This window comes from Lingula anatina, chromosome 5 (assembly GCF_051362555.1).
Source record: "Lingula anatina isolate TDL-2025a chromosome 5, LinAna3.0, whole genome shotgun sequence".
Classification (NCBI taxonomy): Eukaryota; Metazoa; Brachiopoda; class Lingulata; order Lingulida; family Lingulidae; genus Lingula; species Lingula anatina.
Genome location: NC_141771.1, coordinates 22,001,061 through 22,019,254, shown reverse-complemented (window position 1 = coordinate 22,019,254; position 18,194 = coordinate 22,001,061). Strand labels below are relative to the sequence as shown.

General features: G+C 40.9%; 1 long non-coding RNA gene across 2 annotated transcripts; it reads right to left on the bottom strand.

Annotated features, from left to right (window-relative positions):
- Positions 1–307: 307 nt before the first annotated feature.
- LOC106158197 (uncharacterized) lies at positions 308–17,622 on the bottom strand. 2 transcript variants are annotated; one of them, XR_015334490.1, is made up of 4 exons: positions 16,884–17,622; positions 15,576–15,731; positions 9,988–10,226; positions 308–1,582 (listed from the first exon to the last, which is right to left on the bottom strand). It is a non-coding gene; the product is annotated as an uncharacterized LOC106158197 (long non-coding RNA). The 2 variants fall into 2 exon arrangements; XR_001237881.3 differs by lacking the exon at positions 9,988–10,226 and having other exon boundaries at positions 16,884–17,350.
- Positions 17,623–18,194: the final 572 nt, after the last annotated feature.

Here is an 18,194-nt window from a genome sequence, read left to right as displayed (position 1 = left end):
ACGTACCCCCACCGTTAATTGCATTTCTTTAACTAGTTGGCTCCCTCACTTTATTTTATTTTATTCAATTATTTTTGTTTTTATGCGAGGGTGTACGACTTTAGCACACATCAACATAGAACGCGTCCATTTGCAAAAGCTAATTCAGACAAGGCTTTCTTTAGATCGGTCGTTTGTTGACGCAAGTCAATCTGAGCTTCGGTTTAAATGGCCCTTGTCCTAACTGTCTCCATACGGCTGTGAAAATTATCAAACCGAGAATGGAACGGTTTTTAATCAAGTGAAGACATAACTCACCACGCTGCAATAACAGTTGACGGTTTAATTATTTGGAGAACACATAGTTGTGTAAAGAAGTACCAATATTACGTCAAGGATTCTTATTTTGGATCCTAGACTACATCAAAACCTCTTATTGTCTAATACCTCTAAGCTAACATGTCATTTAACAAATTTTCTGACCATCTAAGTACAGCTATAGAAATGAAAATCTTTAAAATTTTGTCAGCATTAACACCGTCAAAAAGCACCTAAGATGAATTATTCCTCAGCCCCAGAACACTATTTGGCGATATGAGCCAGCCATTCTGTGGAGAGCATATGGAACGTTTCCTTTGTATTATCCTTGTATAAGCCGCCTGATTGGCCTTTAACGTTATCCTTTGTTTTCACCGACGCGTGTAAATTGTTCGGTAAAACAATCGGAGCTTTGTTGACTTTTTCTCTGTCCAAACTTGCCGAGTGCCTAATCTGCCCAGAGTTGTGTATTTTAACAGGTTCGAAAGAGGCATACTCGTCTAAATCTTCATCAAACACTCTGTAGTAATATTTTTTGGCTAAGCTGTCTCTGATTTCGAGACAGGTCACGTTTGACTCAGCTATTGAGACGCTGTCCCTATCTAAAAAGGGACTCGACGGTTCCGACGTTGAGCGCGCTTCGCTCTCCTCAAAAACTAGCGTCGTTATCGTTGGCGCCCCCGCCGACGTACTGTGCGCAGGCGTACTGTCACTTTTCAGTTTAGCCGCCCTGTACTTAGCATAGTCTGTGAAATAACCTCCACCCGAACTGCTATTCTCATGTTTAACTTTTACCTCCTTCTCATCATCCAAAGTAACGTTTTGGGAGCACTCTCTCCCCAGAGAACATACACAATACATCGTCCAAGAAAATATAAAAACTGCGGGGCCTATTAGAATTCCTAGAAATCCAAATCTTTGTCCGGCTGGCCCTACACGTCCTCCAAGTATCATCAATAGAAACGGAACTCCGACGAGAAGCATCCCGGAGAGGACGAAAATTAAGAACACCCATCGCCCGCGGAGTCGACTGTTTTGTTCCCACTGTATAAATCGTTCTTTAAACCTCATGGCGGCGCTAGGTCTGCCAGAGCGCGTGCGTCCTGAGGGATGGTTGTGTCGTTGCATTCAACGTGTGTCTTCTGGTCCTCGTTGTGTCGTCTTCCTCTTAGCACGAGTTGCGTTGTGAGTCAACTTTAGGTGGAGAGCCACGCGGAATGCGCTATGTTCAAAGCAGCAAACCCTCTTGTCGTTTTCCTATAAACTGCTGACGCTGCTTTATCCACTAGAATGAAAGAGGACAACAGTATATATTAATTATAAATCTTCACAACAATGGAGGTTCAATAATTTACTTTTATCAGACAAGTGACATGTGACAGAAGCATGTAGGTGTATTGCTTCAAAGGTAGAAAAAAAGTAAACCATTGATTTTGAAGCTTGTGTTAATCCCAAGTTTACAATTCATTATATATAGTCTGCCACATTGCCCGGGTTTTCGCGTCTGGTCTCTGAAATAAAGGAAATGAGAGAACGCTCAGGTTTCAGCTAACAGGTATGTTAGGTCTGCTATCAGCCAGTCAGCAGTGTCGTCTGCCACACTGTCCAGTTCCTAGGTGTCTTGTCCCTGTAATGTTGGGGGGGGGGGGGGGTTTGAGAGAACGCTCACATGGCTTGTTAGTGTCCACACGCTGTCTGCGGTACTGCCGTCAAGAACAAGAAAAAGACTTCCGGTGGAGTGGAAGAAGGAAACAACTAATATTTTTCAGATATCCCAAAATAAAAATACATTTTAATAATATCTGGGGGTCGTGTACCCCCTGCCCCCCCCCCCCCACCCCCACCCGTCAGTAATCCCCGTCCCTGGGGGAATCTTGTTTCCCTTTCGGAACATGATGGTGAGAGGATGGGTCGACCTTGTTAATTTCAACTGTTCTAAGGGATTTATTCTTTCAACTTAAATACTTATTTAATTATTTATTTATTGGTCTCCCAAACTATTCTTAAAAGCCCCGGCCATAAAATGTGTTTCCACACAGCAAATTTTGGTTCGACTCAAGTGCGCGCCCAGATCAGGTCAATAAATGCAAATGGAGCTATATTTACACTTTGATAGTACTACAACCGTGAGGTAAAATGAAGACATAGATCCAAATAGTCCTTTACATGAATCTTAACAAGAGATAAAATAAGTCAGTACCGTGTGTAAATAATAACAATAATAAAACCTGGATCAGTCGCTGACCATTTTGCCAAATGCAGGCTCCGTTTTACGATCCAGAGATGTTCATAAACGTGCCAAATGCAAAAGTTTAAACGTATTTCATCTACAGCGTGTCGTGCCCATGCATATTCATGTGACTCTGCTGGCAAATGCAGGATATTCCAGAGAGGCTCAGGCCGGCACAGCAGTCTGGTTGACTTTGCATTACCAGGTTATAACACATGTATCTGTAGGCGGCAGAGAGCAGGACCGGAGACTGGGGGAAATCATAGAAATGCTGTTCAAGTGTTATATACACAGTCAAACATATTATTCATATTGCTTGTGGTACTGATCTAGACGCTCAACTGAAGGAAAATGTATGTAGCTTCTGGTGGACTGGGATAAAGAAATGGAAAATCATACACGTTATAAAGACACCCCCCTTCTCCCCCCCCCCCCCCCAAAAAAAAAAAAAAAAAACAAACTGTTTTTCAAAATTATCTGATCCCTTGGAGTGCAGCAATCCCCAGAGATCAACCAATGGACTTAATTGAAATTATTCCGCATACGGCTTGTTCCGTATACAGCCGGTTACCTTGCAAAACCAAGACCTACTACTGCAAATAGATTAAAATGGGGCTCGTATTATTATTATTATTATTATTATTATTATTATTATTATTATTATTATATGCGTTCTATTTTTGTCGTCTGGTGAAGTTGAATGCCGCAATGCAGTCGTGTGTTTGACCTTGATGCCCTTGGCTGTGAAGAATTTTACCAAGAAGGACTATCTTGTCTTACTTCAGTGATGTCGATATGAACCTAAAAACGCCTAGAATCTCAAAGGAGGTATCAAAATTCGGAGAAACCAGTCGCGATCAATCATGAAAACACTGGGAGCTTAGAACACAGCGGCACACGGGCACAGAGGATACGGGTCCGTGTTTGTCTTCTATCTCAAACCATCAGTGCCTTCATTGCCCAGTTAGATCTCCGCTGTTTTTATACATTCTGGATTTTGCCATTATAGGATTTCTTCAATCTCTCCGCCACACTGAGGACCTCTTATCTCTTATTCCTTCGTGACGTCGTTATCGGTTTCGATAGTTTAAAAGATGGACGGATACATTAAAGGGTTTGAGACACATTAACCTCCATTTTCGAATTTCGTAGATCCAGCACTCAATCTGCACACTACAAATATGTTGGGATCGATTGCCACCCCATGAATAGTATAAAAACAACCTCTTAGTAGAAAATAAAGGCGTTTTAAAAATACCTTAACCGAATATGCAAAAAAATTGCGACATATCTGGGTCACGTGGTACTGTGACGACATACAAGCCAAGGGCCTTTGCTTCAGCTGAGTTATATACTGAATACAGTGGAGTTAGGGAAGGCTACGTGGAACAGAGATGACCAATTTTCTTTTTGCCTTAGGCTCTATTCTCATAGATTTTAGATCGATCTATCCCCGCGGGGAGTCTCACTAGATTACTTTCGGATAATACGACTTAAATGTCCGTCCCGCCTACTACAAGCTGTGAAGGGGTAATTAACTTTCGTGTCCGCCCAGCTGACAGCTATTTAGCGTGAACCCCCAGGGAGTTAGGTCGATCTAAAGTAGGTCGATCTAATCTATGGAAATGGGGTGTAAGTGTGCTGCCGTGGGATGCATTAAAAAGCAGCAAAGGATCTGGCGCTCGTTGACGATCTTGTTACTTTGTGATGGCGTTCCGTGACTTTCTTACTAACGTCGGTGACAATAGATGTGATGAGACTTGTTGATGCAATTTAAATGCCTGGTAGTTGACAATTAAATTTGTTAATTACGCACTGCGGAGGATGGGCCAGCAAAGATAATCTGGAAAAACTGTCAGAAAATCTGGCGATCGGGGGAGATTGGGGGCTCTGTGCACCGCCGTAAGAGCATCAGCGGTTATCTGTACTTCTCAGTGTTCCCTAAAGACCATGTGCAGCATTGATCCCGAGTGTTCTCGTGTTCCTTCCCTATCAGCCCGTAGACTTTTATGTTGTTTTTCCGGGGGTATTGTACATTATAGCTAGCCATTTCGATGGCATATTTTTTAGAAATGTTTCAACTGGTTTCTGTAATCAAATACTTCATACATTTAACGATAAAGAAAAGTCAAATTGGCCTCTTAGTTATTTGTTCCATACATATATCTGATAACAAGTAGATCAAACGAAGTGTGGGTGTGTGTCTAGAATGTTTATTTTAGATAACGCAATCAATAGCTTGCGGCTACTTTCACGGTGTCGCCCGGCATAAAAAATCGTGACTTCTTTTGTCGCAGGTCATTATCAATATTCTTAGCCATTTAAAATGTCTTTCAGAAACATCCATGATTTGCAGACGATATGGTGACGATATGTTGTACACGAAACACGTCAACACTGCATTCTCTTACAAAGTAATTTGCAAAATCTTTTCGTTACCAGGCATTGTGAAAATATTCTTGAAGTTAAGGACAAATTCATCAGTAAATTAAACATGCATATCGTAATACCTTTTAAGTGCGTGTCGTCTGAGTTTTTAACATTAATTTTGTTAACATTATACAAAAGCGTTGTTATTCTATTTTCGTCACTCTAACCATATGTTTCCTTGCTCTAACCATCGTACTGAATATGAACTTTGTGCCAAGGCATGTATCGATAGATATTTGCATGATTACACACAAAAAATAAATTTATCGGTTTCTTTTACCAGAATTTTAGAAATATTGAAATTTGCGAATGTGTTTTTAACTTTATTTTTCATTTTTCTGTTTACCTTGAATGGACGCATATATTGAGTATACATTTTTATACCAGTAAATATAGTCGTAATTAAATGCTAGTTCATTTTATTGAAATGACAGCAAAATGGTTTCACATGCCTTCACGAGTGTTTAAATCTCTAGGGTAAGAGAGGTGAATGTACGTTGTACGATTAACATTTCTTTAATTACCACTCATTATGCAAATGTGGCCTCGGTGACCAGATCTCGTGAACCGTTCAAATGTCCACGTCTCATAGATGAAGTATAGAATAGGTTAATCTGAAAGCTCGGTTGATAATTTTGAGTAACCTATGTGGTCAAAATGAATATAAACGTTCGCTTTAATTGCTAACTGAACAGGCTATGCATATGAATGTATTTCAGTCTATGTCTGCAGGGTTACTGAAACTGTCACAATCTATATTGCTAGGCAGTGTGGCGGACACTCACAAGAGTTCGTACTGAGAGTCAGTTCCTGCTGTTTGAATCAGGGGAATAAAGTGGTCGTTTTACATTTATTACTTATAAATGTGAGCCCGGGAATTTCTTTATTGACAAATGTATTATTATTATTATTATTATTATTATTATTATTATTATATAATTGATTGCTGCTTCCGCCGCTGTCGCCGCTGGCAAAAACAAGGACCATATCTCCTCCGTTCACTTCCATCACTTGATCCACATGTTAATAGTACAATATATATGCGCCAATGGACTGTGGAAATAACTGATTAGCCTAATGGTATTGATGAAGGGTGATGTATATCACTGTGACTGCTTAGAACCTTCACTGGCTCTAAGAACTTTTAAAGTATTCAGAAAATGTAATAAAAATAATATTTATCTAAATAATATTTACCTATAGCAGTACTGCGTGACAACAACACAAACTTACATAGTGCCTGTCTCTTTATCGTGTCACCCCCACACGTAAAATTGCTACTGTTCCCCCTCCAGTCTGAGAGAGAGAGAGAGAGAGAGAGAGAGAGAGAGAGAAAACCTGAAAATTGCTTCCCTACGTGTTATTTGCACACGGCAAAGATTGAGTACCTTTAATGACAGTGACGCCGACTTACCTAACAACAGATAGTTTAATTTGTGCGAAACGTACCACACAATGTCACACGAGCAGTTTGACTCACCACAAAGTAATATATTCGTCTTGTTACGAAACACGCGTTCTCTTTGTAGCAGCCGTTTATTGTTTGCTGAGCCTATAAAAGTTTGCTTACGAAAGAAAGTCACGTTTATTATACCATGTCACCGGAATTTACTGCTTTGAAATTAAACAATTTCCTTTGCATTTAAGAGAGAGAAAATGCTCTTGCAAGGTTTGCCTCGACGCCGCACGCCTGGTGGTCTAACCGCATCCGTCAGAGGTATTGACAGGCCATTTTTTACGATGATTAATCAAAATCTCTCCGTGGATTATATCAGCCTCGCTTGATCAAATTTGTAGTGGTTTTTCGATATTGACGCCGACAGAGCCAACTTGTTAGCGTTTCAATTGTGCGGTTTGAAATCGAGCCATTCTGACGGACGACGGGGGTTTTCTTAATCCATCTCCGAGAGAAATAATCTGCCACTGCCACCTTGATAGACCAGTAACCGAGACATCTTTTTTTAATGAAATACATTTCATTTTTCTCCACAGAGATTGTATATTCATCAAAACATGATGAAAACGCATAGGCAAACACATCAATACCATGTGTAACAGTCCGGTGTAGTTCCACGGCTGTACGTTTGACAAAGTAGGGTCTAGACTTCAATACAGCGATTGAGGAGTGAGTTGCTTTACATCCCCCCCTCTCCTTTACCCCCACTCTATAGCACCAGCAAGAGCAGAAGTCAAAATAACAAAGATCCAAAATAACACGAAGGTGTTGGATGCCCTCTCCCCCCCCCCCCAGACCCCATTGCCCCCATCCCAGTGAGAAAAAAATAATAAAGGGAATCTTCAAGTCCCTGTGCAAACCTTAGATCAGTCTTTTGACCCTTTTTGGCAAGGTCGGAGAGTCTATTGTTGTTAATCTATTGTTTTAATAAACGAATGAGGGGCACACACACTCCTCCCCCCTCCCCCCCCCCCCCCCCCCACCACCCACATTTGCCTTGGGGGGCATAAAGATTAATTAACAGAAGTAATATTTCTGACGAAAATCATTAAACTTGGCATAATTCCGTCTAGATATTGCCTAGGCCATTGGAGTCTTTTCATCCCGGCTCGTCTGCAAGAAGAACAGGGCAAGACGGGTCAGTTTGGATAGCACTCTACTGGTGCCACTCTATTGGCAAAATCAAAAATTGATTCATTCATCACGAGACATCGCAATTGTAGTGTGGAGGATTTAGACCCCATTTCCAGAGATTAGATCGATCTACTTTAGTTCGACCTAACTCCCTGGGGGTTCACGCTAAATAGCTGTCAGCCGAGCGGACACGAAAGTTAATTACCCCCTTACAGCTTGTAGTAGGCGGGACGGACATTTAAGCCGGATTATCTGACAGTAATCTAGTGAGACTCCCCGCGGGAATAGATCGATCTAAAAGCTCTGGGAATACAGCCTTAGTCTACTACTCAGACTGTCTGCTCTTCGAAGTCCTATCTGTAAATGCTGAAGATGTTCTACGGATAATACAAGAAACCCAGACGGATCACCTCACGGTGCTACACCCTGGCTTAATGGTACATGTATCTGCTCTTGGTGGCCGCTTGTTCCCAGACATCACATAAATGTATCTGCCATTATATAGATTTTCTGGTCCCAACTAATACCTTTTCTCAGATAAAAGACGAAGAGAGAAAACAGTTTGGGATGAACGATTGGAAGGTTTGGGCTTTTTTACATGGGATTGAGAGACGTGCTAACACAAAATCCAGAATCTTAACGTGCTAACACAAAATCCAGAACTAAAACAATAAATCCAATTATTGGCCTGATAAACGACAGTGCCAAGGTAATTTGATTGAACCTGTAACATTCTAGTGCAACGGTTGATTAGCAGTGTAACGATGTCAACTTACAGCAGTTAGCAATTTTCTAAACAATAACCCCTAATTACAGAAAAACCGAAACCGTGTTTGAAGGCAAATTAAAACCTTTAGGTGATACGTTCTGTCAGTTGCAAATATTGGAACTCACGTGACCCGCATGGTTGATCGCTATATGGCACAACTAATTAGCCCTGTCTTGATGCTATAAGTGGTGTGAATACTGATGTGTGTATACAGCACTTTCCTAATGAAATCGGTACAATATGACACATTGGAATAATGATAACCTAAATTAGATGAAGACAGCATTTATGACGGTATCGAAAACAAATAATGCAGTAGCGATCAAACAATCGGACAATTCAAGAAGAGCTGTGAACATATTAAAAAAAGAAACAGCAAAAACAAGAGTATGTCGTGGACATAGCAATGTTCTGTTTCGATTTCCTTGCAAACAAAACATCAGTTTCTGATGAGAACATGAGGAAAAATCGGTAGACAGGCCAAAAGATCCTCCATCAGTTATATATGTACGACACTGCTGCTTCCACCTCTATGAGCAATAATAAGTAATATCAGGAAAAACATGTCAAAACTTGATTTAAAAAATATCGCAAGCACAGAAATGATGCATATTACCAACATCTTGCAATGATATCTTTTTCTGTGTATCGGATATTAAAGTGATCTTTCCGTCAACAAGCCAGATTAGAAAGAATCGTGGATCGGAGCTCGTTTCCTGCAGAGTATTGACAGGGGTTGTTGACGGGACCTAGAAGTGACACGTCTATCTCTTCATTTCCGCTAGCGGCAAAGGTCGATGTGTTTTACATCATTTGGCTAATGGCTGCAGCATTGGAGGACCCTGGAGACTATGAACGCCTTCAGGTTGGTTTGAAACTGAAAAAGGCATTTGGCTGTCAAGCCTGCTTCTAGATGTCCTTTTTTTTCGCTGGGGATTCCAATGGCTGCAGAACTGTGTGCGAGGAACGGCGTAGTAAAGATTTTCCATTATCTCTCAATATAGAAAATACAGAAGAAAACTTCATTCGCGTAGCTATGCAGCAGTCATATCTTGATGAGTAAAAATTACTTGTGCAACACGTGCTTTAGACATTACAATTCAGGGCAAAAAATAGGCATAAGGTCTCACTAAAGCCAACATAATGGCTTTTCCAAGAAATTTTATCAATATCCATGTACCGTCTTGGTATACCTTATCTAAAAATCGTTGAAAAATGTGCGATCTTTTAACCCGTTTTCAAGCTGTTATTTCTTATTTTCATCATAACGAATGGCGTCCATTAATCCCTGTCGCCACTACGAGAGGTTAGAAACCAGTTGATAGATCTTAATTTTGTGAACGGTTCTGAATATGGTGTACCTACATGTAAGTTATCACGGAAAGTAAGTTTGGAAATTTCCAGGAAAAATGAATCCACATGCTTTGCTATAGGAAGGGTCCATCATTATTATTATGATGAACATGTCATTTAAAATAAGATTGTAAAAGAAGAGGGAAAAGCTTTTATAAATAAAGGAAAGCTCTTTATACATAAAGACAAAATACATGCTGCTTCATGAATTGTGTGATATTAGTGATAGGCAGGTTGAGCAGGTTTATACGGCGTCCCGAAGTCAGAAAGCAGGCGGCTCAGGCAAAACAGAGTCTGCACACTGACGTACAAACTTACCGGGACAAAAAACTGCTCACTAGTGAGCCTTTATCGGCGGGGATGTGACAAGGGAGAGTGTCCTGACTCGTCTCCCCTTCACTCTTAAGCGGACCTCACACTGAAAGTGGTATATTTTGTCCCAAACCGACTGTCTTCTTCGTATCAAATCTCCGCGCTCCCCTGCTTTGAGATTATTTTACACTGCCTGCGACTTGAAAGCCTGCTGTTGACACTTCTATCTCTTCACTCTTCTCCTTCTGAATGGAGGAAACGGATTTATTTATATACATGCTACAGCGGAAAGTTACTACATAGAGACGAAAAACTGACACCACAACAAATCATTATAGCTGCCTAAATTATAAACCAGACGCCAGCCAGAATAATCCGGCTGACTGCTTCGCACGTGAAGATTCTTCACCCAGCTGAAGAATGGCACTATTATGTCACCCGCCATGTGACTTCGGCTTTCAGACACCCGCAATTCTAGACTTCAGATTCTTTACCCAAAAAAGGGTTTAAAGTATCGGAGCCTGCAGTACGTGAGAAAATTTTGACGCGTGAGAAAATGACATTCGAGAGTATTTTGCAACTGTTTACAGCGAGGAATTGCACGTAGCACGCAATATGACTTCATTATTTTTAGACACCTGATATACGCTGCTTCAGATTCTTTACCCTAAAAGGTTTGAACGAATCACAGCCTACAATGCGTGACGACATTTGTTTACGTAAGAAAATTGAAATCAAGATTTATCTGGATGATTTTATGCACTAGAATTTACCCTGCAAAAAAAGTTTGTGGTTAGAAGGAAGCTTTTCTTGCTGTCTTTTTCTTGCAGGAGGGGGGGGGAGAATAGTACTGTAACATTAATATCGAAAAAAGGAGAAGTAAAGGAAATCTGTTGGCCTGATTGCGTGTATTTCTGATCAATTATTAAGAACAACAGTTTATACGTAGATGATATAGGTAGAATAATTTAAATAAATTAGACTAAGATCACAATAATAAAACAGGATATCAGAACTAAAAAAGAAAAAAGAAAAACAAAACCAAATTCAACCGCCCAAATAGCAATATAGTTTATTATTACGATTCTCTCGCCTAGTCGAAAAGTCACTAGATATATACACTAACTTTTTTCAATGTCTTATGTTATTTTGTAATTTTGATGATGGGTGTGCACATTAATGTTTATATCTTTATGCAGACGGTCGCAGTGATCAATGATTGTGATTGATATGTGACCTTCATAGATCGATAAGCTAGATACGCCCCTGACCTAGATAAATCACTGCACAAAAAAAAAACTTGTATTTAGACCATTTAACACATAATGGCTTTTTTCTCTAAACCCAAAATTTAATGCCATTAGAAATTGATTTTACAGTGATAATTTAAATTCTTCATGGTGGACACATTGGTTCATATAAGTAAAAATATAATGATATTAATAAAAAATAAGTGTAACAATGATTTTAATTTTGCGGTTTTCTAGGCTTTTAATAGGTGTGGCTTTCTATCTTTAATAGCGTTATACAGGCCTGACATTTTTGGCTTTATTTTCAGCTATAAATTTTCCCCTGTTGGAGATGAATTGATCATTTTTGCATTTACATAAAGCTTTACAGGAAAGTGAAAATTTTATTGTAATAAGTAAGATATTTCAGGATTTTCTACAAAAGTTCTGATAGGTAAAATTATGAAAAATATGGTAGGTAAAATTATGAAAAAATAGCTGTTATACTTGAAATGACCCATTTACACGTACACAATAATCACAGATATCGCGGATGGAGAAGACAGAGAAGACAGGGCTTAATAAAAATGATATCGTCACATTCTCTTTCCTAAGGGCCCCTTTACACTGGACGGCGTCCTTTCTGCGTCCCTTCTGCGTTCAAAAATGTGACCAGGACGCTCAACGGTCGCCAAAGCAATTAAATCGTGTCTCAGTGTAAAGGCGTCTGCGTACCTTGTGCGTCCTTTGAACGACCGAATCTTGATTTTACCTGTAAAACTGCGAGCAATCTGCCTGCCTCCACTGTACGTCCTCTCTGCAAAACAAGGCGTCCATTGCGATGTTTGAGCGACCATTGAGCATTCTTGTACCTTCATCGGCGATCAGTGGCGTCTATTCTACGATCATTCTGCATCCTGCTTGACCGATGAGCGTTGTTTGGGCGTCCTTCTCTATATTCTAACTCATATTTTTCATCGGTTCTAACCAGGTCATCTAATAAAGAACATTTCCAGCACACAAAACAAATAAATGGCAATAAATGCTTTAAACTATAGTGATGCAAGGTCTGTATGGACTGATTATCGGCCAGATGCTCATTGTTATCCTTATAAGAAGGAAGGACAGGCGCCGAAAACGAGAAAGTGCGACTGACACAACATAAAATATTTGAATCCGTTTTCAAATGACGCATTCTGCAAAAAGTTCTGACAATTAATGCATCTTGTAAAAAAAGGCAAAATATTCGTTTTATAATAACCTCAAAAAAAAAATGGATCGTTTCATGAATTTTAGGGGAAAAAACAATCGGAGGCTGATATGAGACCACTGTTGCCCTTAGAATCCCTGTCTGGTGAAAAATACCTCAGCACGGCCCCGTTTGACATTTAAAAAAATAATGTTTAACGTGCCGAACACTGGACGATCTTTGAGTTTTCATTCTGCAACCAAAGCGATGCTTGTGCCTCCTTTCTACGACCGCGGCGATGCTGGTGCGTCCTCTCTGCGATTACGGCGATGCTTGTGCGTCCTTTCTGCGTCCATTGAGCGACCATCCTCCATCGCGTTCTCTCTGCGATTGTTTTGAACATGCTCAAAACTTCGCGGCGTCCATGGCGTCCTCGGCGATGCTTGAACGTTCTTTGTGCGACCTTAGCAATCACTGTGCGTTCTTTGAGCGTCCGACGGCGTTCTGGCCAGTTTCATGGTCGCACAAAGGACGCAGAAAGGACGCCGTCCAGTGTAAAGGGGGTTTTAGCTCGTCTCCATCACGTTAAGCGGGGCTGTGTTACAGCTCAAATAACGCAGACATTGTTAGATGTAACCAAGACGGTGCGTGCAAGAAATGTCACCTGGGCATTTACTTTGTTTCAGGCATGTCGCGATAGAAATGGAAATCGTCTCACACCCATACAGGGTTTTTTTTTTTTTTTTTTTTTTTTTTTTTTTGCCACATCACACCTGCTGAGTCGCAGTTGCCGTCACTGAGATCGTTCCCAGGACCTCGTGAGAATACAGATTTTCTCCGTAACATGTGTACGAAATGATATAATATATAACCCGTCCAATGAGACCTGGCAGCCCCATCGTGTGGATATATTATCCACTAGACGGCGTCCTTTCTACGTCCTTTGTGCGACCATGAAACTGTCATCGCTGTGGTCGTAGAAAGGAGGCACAAGCATCGTTTTGGTTGCGAAATGTATGCTCAATAATCGACCAGTTGTCGGCACGTGAAGATTTTTATTACTCTAAGACCCCATTTCCATAGATTTTAGATCGATCTATCCCTGTGGGGAGTCTCACTAGATTACTGTCAGCTTAGCCGGCTTAAGCGTCTGTCCCGCCTCCTGAAAGCTGTAAGGGGGTAATTAACTATGGTGCGCGCTCGGCTGACTGCAATTTAGCTTGAACCCCCAGGGAGTTAGGTCGATCGAAATCTCTGGGAATACACCCTAAAACGGGCCGTACTACATGACGCAGAAAAGAAGCCGTCCAGTGTAAAGGGGGCTTAAGGGACAATGCTGCATGCATCGCTCACTGCATTGGTTGGCTGCACAGAAGCGTCTGTCTGGGGCTATTTTCTGCACATAGAGCATGTTACCCTTCACTGTAACAACATTGTGCGCGACAAATAAATGTTACAACTTGAACTTTATGAATTATAGTCGGTTAGGGCGACATGCATCAGGTTTGCAGGGGGGAGGGGGGGGGTGGCGGCGTGTGTGCCGGCGCGTGGATGATTAGACCATAAGAGCACTATATAACTTGCTGTTAAGCCCTGCCTTACAAAATACTACTTTGTCGACTACAAATCCCAGATTCATACAGACTGGAAAGAAACAAGATATCTTAATAATACGAGATCCGTCATAAAGAATAACCTAAAGGCAGTAATGTTACAGGTTATAAGAAAAGAACTGGCGTGAAAACAGCGAGCTACGGAGTAGTGAACGCAGATCAATCACCTTGACAAATCAATGACCTAATTATTGAAGTGAACACTGCCATTTCGGTAACATTATAGGCTTTTGTTAAAGACTTTACATATGTACTTTTCCTTCATCTACGGGGCTGTTTATACAGTTATATCAGTTTTGTGAATCATCATCTATTTATCTTTACGAATTAGTTAAAGATATTTAATTCATTCTGCGCCCAGTTCATTAAATGTAAAATATGTCCGTTACAAGGGGTACACTCTCATGGTTTTATTTATTTATCCATCTTTCAATTTACTTATACTAAACTCTGTTTTTACAATTGATTAATACACCGACTGTTTCTCTTTCTTTTTTTCTCTGTTGTGCAATATATCCCATTTTATCAAAAATAAAACAACAATAACAACAACAATAACACCGAACTGATAGAAGTTCTTTAGGCTCAACCTTGACCTTACTGATGTCATGTTGGAATTTTAATTTCAACCGATCTAAACGAAAGCTGAGATAGACTTTGCAGAGAGCGCTTTCTTTCTTTTTTTTCTTTTTTTTTTTCCTACAGTGACACTGACTGACATTTTGTTTACAGAATAGTTTCCTTTCCAGTGATGAAGAAATCCACCAAAAACACCATTAATATCCTGGCCAGACACAACTTGTATGCTCATTAAAACCAGACAAGTCTTCCCCGTACACTAATTAACATCTGTCTTCTACAGGAAAAACACTGGTTAAAACAAACTGAGAGAGTGGGAGAGATAAATGAAGAAAGAAAGAATGTCTACAGAGAAAATAAAATACATTAGGTGTGAAAGCTTGCCATCCAGCCAAACCAGTTGCTAAGTAGCGTATTGCAATTAGCATTTATCTTTCTCATTTGTTCAGTGGGCCCTAAGGTTAAAAATAATTTAGCTAACGAAAACAACAATACAAGAATCTAGCGTGGAAATCTCTGGTTATCAGCATACACATTAACTATAACGTAACTCCTTATTACATATGTATAAGTTACCTGTGGCGGTGACCGGACCTTTGACCACGGCCACTACAATACCACGGCGTTAACTCATGTCATCGCATAATTACAGGGACTGGTCATTTTATCAAGGGGGGACATAATGGTCCAGATTGCCATCTGACCCTTGGTCATCGTTAAGTTATGTTGGTGATGTGAGACTGGTTGTTTTCCCCTTCACGTGAAGGAAGTGAAAGGAGGGGAGTTATAATAACAACACGAACGTACAAATTAATATATAATTCTACAAACTAAAACAATGAATAAATTTACGAAAAAGAGCGCTAAATAGCAGAATAAAATATGATGACAAAGAAAAAATGATATAAATGACGGCCAAGAAGGCTGATCACGCTGATTACCCCATCTTAAAATCCAATTTAACCAATTTTTTCAAAGACTCACCTTGTTACATGCCACAACTTGTATCCGGCTTTCTGGGTTCTCTCCAAGTGGATGCCCTCCTCACGCCAGCCTCGACATCGGACGAACATGTATATTAGATGTGACTTGACTGACTTTTAAAAGGAGGTCCCCTTCCCCTCTTCGTTATGAATTTATCTGCAAATATAACAATTATAACAAAATCAAATTTTAGTGGTTGACTTAAGTCTTCCTTAGTCATAATTAACGGAGATAATGTTCAGAGGCAAACTATAGGCTACGAAGTATTGTGATAAATTTAGAACACTTAAACTATCCCAAGAGACACAGAGGATGTTTCCTGGAGACTGCTAAGCCATGCTTCCGTTCTGTCGTGTATAATGTGTTTAGGGAGTTGAGATTTCCCTTTTTTAAAGTTCATGATTTTAAAACTTTTTCTGCGACTTTTAAAAGCGTCTTAATTTATCCACACTAAGAGATTTTATTTCAACAAAACTTCAGTTCATTAAAAATTTATAGGTAACTTCAGACAGAATCCTCACCCTGGCTAATATCAGATAATTTCAACAAAGTATAAAAGCGTTTATCCCCACCACAGCGTCCTTGATTAAATTAAGGATTCTGAGCTAGCGTCTCTTCATCACATTAAGTATAAGGTGCACGTGGGACGTAAGAGTTTCTTCTTTCTTCTATCGCGTGGACAGACGACGGAAAAGCTAACATATGAAACACAGGGTGATTTCTATTCACGTTATGCTACGATATATATATATATATCGCCCGATCTGTCCCTGACTGTAGCACCCCTGTGTACCCCCCCCCCCCCCACCGACCCCCATCCCGGGTGGAAAAAGAGAAATATGGGGATAGAAGTAGTGTGTGTGTGTGTGTGTGTGTTTGCGCGCGTGTGTGTGTGTAGAGGGGGGGGGGGGGGTTACTCACACACCGACGTACACCTCCTTTGTATTCAGACAACGGCATATGGATGTTAACTCCGGAGTATTATGAGTGGCTTGGAACACAGAAATAAACTTGCTACGTCTCACTTCACGAATAACCACACACTGTAGTGCTGTGAGCGGCCATAATTAACCCAATAAGTTCAACCTTAAATCAAACCCCATTTCTCTCTCCAGGTTTTCGACATCATGATATTCGCAGTAGGGTCATACGGTACACTCTGTCCACTGACCTACCTGACCACCCACTGTCCGGCCTGTCCAGCTCCCTCGGACTCCTCGCAGACACATTGAGTATTAACACATTTAAAGTCCCTAACCAGAGCAATACATCAACAAATAATTTATCTTAATCCTAATCTCTGTTTACCTTCAACTGGTCTCTTATCTAGCACAGTCCAGGGTGACAGGCAGGGAATCCGGCGATATCATAGGCCCACCTTATATACGATGTGAAGGGAGATTACCAAGAAATGAGGCTGGACGGTTTCCTTGAGCGTCCGAGCAGGTGTGGAGACGGTCAGAACAGTGGCCAAACTCACAGTGGACCCTTGTGACTGGACACAGTAGACAGGGGTAAGTCCTCGGCTCAGTCTTAATTGGGGTCTTCCTTTACACTGTGTCTCAAATAACTTCAACCCCAAGTCATTACTAATCGCACTTAACAAGAGTACTGACCATTGGCTATTCAGGTGGGGATGGCCGCCGCTGACCTTCCCACACTGACCAATGACAGGTGCCCGTCGGGTCGGTATTAAGGGCCATGTTGGTCACCTGGTGGTCAAAGTGGACAGGCCGGATTACAGCTGAGAGAGGTGGCTAATCACTGGACTTCATGGCCACCCGTACGCAGACTGGGACACGAAGTGTGCCTTAAAGATTTGCAGTGATTGTCTTTTGCCCTTTAAATCGTTTACTTTTAGAAATCATTCATTACACAGTCATTACACACACACACACACACACACACACACACACACATGCAATTATACGCCACCCACACATGTATCCACACCCCTGTATTCACGTTCGAATTTACACGCACACATTCACAAATGCAAACATACACACGGGCGCACACAAATTCGCACAAGCACGCAAACACACACGGGCATTCACACGCCTGCAGAAAGTCAGCCACTTTTAACTTACTTTGCAATCCCCCCACACCAGCTGTAGTCAGGAGAGACTAGACAGCGGAATATGTCCTCTCTACGGTGACTCTCTGTGCCAGAAATCACCGGCCACATCTTGGGACGGGATGTCTTACACCTGGCAGTCTCCACTGGGGGAACAAAGCCTCCTATTGAGCCTACTTTTGTCACACAGCAGTGACGCTCAAAAAGAACGCTCTAATACACGTAATATTTTATCAGCGTACTGTGGAAAGACATCACATGGCTATAACGATCTTCCTTATTGGTTCTAGCACATCTTTTAATAAAAGTCAGCGACCTATCACCTACACAGTGTATACTGTAATAATGCTACACTGCAATCGATAGTGTGAAAACCGTGATATATACCTTGATTCGGCAGATTTGATTACAATTTTGCTTGTCAAGTAAACAAAACAGAAAGAAGATTTAGTAAATTATAAACTAGATAAATTGTTCCCGTTTTGGTCTATCAGTGAGCGCGACGCCGAGTCAGAAATATACGAACAAAGTACTTCAGACTG